Source organism: Littorina saxatilis, linkage group LG7 (assembly GCF_037325665.1).
Source record: "Littorina saxatilis isolate snail1 linkage group LG7, US_GU_Lsax_2.0, whole genome shotgun sequence".
Lineage (NCBI taxonomy): Eukaryota > Metazoa > Mollusca > Gastropoda > Littorinimorpha > Littorinidae > Littorina > Littorina saxatilis.
In genome coordinates this window covers 56,665,266-56,669,001 of record NC_090251.1, presented here as the reverse complement: position 1 = coordinate 56,669,001, position 3,736 = coordinate 56,665,266, and the positions used below count along the sequence as shown (strand labels likewise).

The following is a 3,736-nucleotide window of genomic DNA, read 5'->3' as shown; positions in this document are numbered from 1 at the left end:
ATGTAATGTAGCAAGTGCCTGTGCATTGTAAGGATAACCAAGACCGGAACGGAAATACGTCAGTTCATGAATGACGTCATATCATTTTGTTGGGAACTTGGAAACAGACAGGTCAGTTCAAAGGCCGCAGGTAGCGACAACATTATGATTGGGCAGCGATTCTGATAAAGCCACGTAAGTGTGAGGCTAATCGGTTGGTCGTCAAGTGAACGGCACATCCAAATCGAGGCAAGGTTATCAGTTGGCGAACGCACGGCAAGCGAGAAGTTCTGTTCTGTGAACGTTAGATTCAAGTTCAGAAGCGATACAAGCCGGAGGAGATGAGAATTAGCGGCGAAGGCCTCACGAAGATATCGAAGTCATCGGGCGCGAGGCTAGGGGCTATATGAGATGCAGATCAAGCGGGTCCAGAGAGAGAAGAGGAGTCGGCGGTCGGGCGACGAGCGTGGGAACGCGGTGGCCTGGGAGAAAAGAATGGCGACACTCCAGTTGCTAAGCCGGACACCCTCCAGTTTTGGGTCCCTATAGTTGTGTTCATCATTTTCTTACACCGTTAGGGTACGTATATTTGTGATGGGTTATTCATTTCCGAACTGGTGACCATTTCATTGTTTTGCTAATGCATAGCCCTGATGTTTGAATAGAAGTTACTAGGAAATTATTGTTGTTGGATTGATTGTTGATGTTGAGTCTATGAATCGTAGAGAGAATGGATCGTATGAGGGTATCATAACCCTGCAAGTCAGTTTGTGATGTCACGGATGAGAGAAACTGTTGAAAAAGCCGTGAGTGCATAAAATTAGACAAAATCTTACTTTCCAGGTGTGTTACCTGTGGGTTATTTCCTATTCCTACTCCGTCTCCGGTTTCCAGTTCGGAGACCAGTTACATTCTGTATTCGAGAGATACCAGTGATCCTGATCGTCGATCTCTTCTATCAGCACCGACGGGGAAACCAGTGATCCTAATCGTCGATTTCTTCTATCAGCACCGACGGGGAAATCAGCGGCATTCAGCTAAGTTTGACTTTCAAGTGTATACAAAAAAGGAACTCAAACCATTTCGGAACTCTAACAGCACGTCCACAAATAAAAATTCGATCGCGATCGTATAAAACAAAAAAACAAAAGGAAAGATAAATAAAAAAACTTACGATGCATTCTATCTAAGATTCGTTTGTTTTCTTTGTGGAAGAAAAAAATATCGTGTCAGTGCGTGTCCTTTGTGTCTAAGTTTGATAGAAAAAGAATCTTGCACTAGCGAGACCTCACTCAAACATTACATGCGCGACAACCCTTTCTTCTCCTTTGTACACCTTCGCTTTACATCCAGCCCTCAAAACACCCACCTGTTTTACTCCCCCTCCGCTCAATCACCCCCTTTCTCCTCAATCACGTTCCCTTTCTCCTCTTGTCTATCCTTTTCTCTTCGCTCTAAATCTCTCGTGCTTCATTTCCTGGGCTCGCTTTGACAGGATTGTCACGCCTAAGCGAGCAGTCCTGCTGTGTCCGCGTCTTCCACTGGCATCGCTTTGTCCAATCCGAGCAGCATGTGTTCGATCGACTTACTCCAGGCCGTCTTTAAAAAAACGCCTTAGGTGGTCGTGGCCAATGCATCTCCGTTTTATTGCTGTCGTCAGCTGGAGCTCATGTCGCTGGAGACATTAGGGGAGTTTGTTTTTCGCTTCTTCTTTCTTTTTTCTTTTCTTTTCTTTTTTAAGTGCGAATACGAAGAGTGGAAGATTAGTCACAAACAGGGTTGGTATTTGCCTGTCAAAACCAAATCATAGAAAACTTGTCATGGACCTGCTCAGTCAATTTCCGCCAGTGGAAACGATTTTGTTGTAAATTTCGCTGTTTCAGTTTGTCACAAAATCCGTCTGTTGTGTCGCAAAAAATGCGAAAAAAATGGACAGATGCCCAGCGCTGCTGAAATCGCTTTCATAGTAGCTCGTAAAAAAGGACCACTTCACCGTCATGTTGCACTGAGATGATTTGATGGTAGTTACCTCAGGACAATCGCCTTGCTAAAAGAAATGGACGTAGAAGAACTGTTTCAGGCAACTGTTATGTGGTCAGTGTATTCAAGTCACCTGATGACGATTAACATTGCCATCTCGTCATGAAAACACCACATCACCTTTTATCCAAAGGTTCTGTGTGCACGATGTTTGCGAAGGGATGCAAAGGGTTAAAAACGTAACTACTCCGTTATCTTAGATTGGCAAAGATGACGTGCCAAGAACGAGCACCGTGCTTCAATACCTAAAGAAACCTTATTTCCCGTATAAACGATTATATAAACGATTATATACACCACCACCGCTCTGTCCGGGCTTGTACAGGGAATGAGTATACTTGCACTTGGACTCATACCAACAATCAAGACCGTGGCTACTTGGTGCGCAACGAGGGTTGCTTTAACAAAAATATGATTCTAACTTTTAACATTTTGTTTGATTTTGGTTTGAAGAATAACATGTATTATTAAAGGTGTCACGTTCGAATTAAATTCCGAATAACATTCCCACTTTCAACATAGTTTCCAACGATATATAGGTGGTAAGAAAAGATAACATATATGACTCGCCCGGACGAAGTGTCCAGACATAGCTGACACGAATAACTTAGCACAAATACACGAGCGCACGTGCAAGGGAATACACACAGACAAAAGAAACGCGAAGCAGAGCAAATGGCATGCTGGCTTTGAACAGCTATCAAGTGTGATGAGTGATTTACAATAGATTGACGCTAGCCACCGTGGCAACTGATTATTACTGGTCCTTAATGGGGTATTGTTCGATACCGCAGTCAACGACCTCGTCGGTGTCTGACTGACCGCTTGGAGGGTGAGGGGGGGGGGGGGTTAGAGAGAGAGAACGAACGACGGAACGAACAAACTTTATTTTACAACTGTGTGTGTGTGAGAGAGAAAGAGAGAGAGAGAGAGAGAGAGAGAGAGAGAGAGAGAGAGAGAGAGAGAGAGAGAGAGAGAGAGAGGGAGAGGGAGGGAGAGATCACACACACACACACACACACACACACACACACACACACACACACACACACACACACACACACGCGCGCGCGCGCGCGTTTGCGCGCATAACTAAGCAAATTACCAACTTGACTTTTACAGAAATATGGATTCAGAGTTGAATAGTTACTCAAGAGAGCGAGAGAGAGAGAGAGAGAGAGAGAGAGAGAGAGAGAGAGAGAGAGAGAGAGAGAGAGAGAGAGAGAGAGAGAGAGAGAGAGAGAGAGAGAGAGAGAGAGAGATGATTACGGAGAAAAAGATTAAGAAGAAACAACTGGTTCACATATTTGGCCAGTCCACCACTTGATATCTCACAGCGGCTTGTCAACGAGAAAATGAAAAAATATAAATAAAAGCACACAAAAACAACATTGGCGGCCTTTATCTTGCCAGCATTTCCTCCCACTAATCAAATTGCCGCAAAATGAGCGAAGTGAGTGTGCAAATATTGCGAAATTACCGATTTGCGCGGCCGTTCATTACCGCCAAACCACGGGTCGAAGCACCATTATTTGCGATTCTCTCACTTCACCGTCAGACAACTTCCGTGGCAACAAGTGGTCGAGCAAGTTTTGTCGGGCGGAGCGGAGATCGATTCTGTTTGAAATCATGACGAAGTGAAAACCGACCCGTTTGTGTACTCGGGGAAATGAGAACGGTGCCATTTGGGGACCAGTCCGTTTGTGGTCACTTTGTC

General features: G+C 44.7%; 1 long non-coding RNA gene across 1 annotated transcript in view; it reads left to right on the top strand.

The window, feature by feature from the left end:
• The window catches only part of LOC138970402 (uncharacterized), a 1,221-nt gene extending 57 nt beyond the window's left edge, over nucleotides 1–1,164 (top strand). The window contains exons 1-2 of the long non-coding RNA XR_011456924.1: nucleotides 1–558; nucleotides 823–1,164. The exon at nucleotides 1–558 is cut by the window's left edge and continues 57 nt beyond it. This is a non-coding gene — a long non-coding RNA (uncharacterized lncRNA). The remainder of the gene's footprint in view (nucleotides 559–822) is intronic.
• The last annotated feature ends 2,572 nt before the right edge of the window (nucleotides 1,165–3,736 follow it).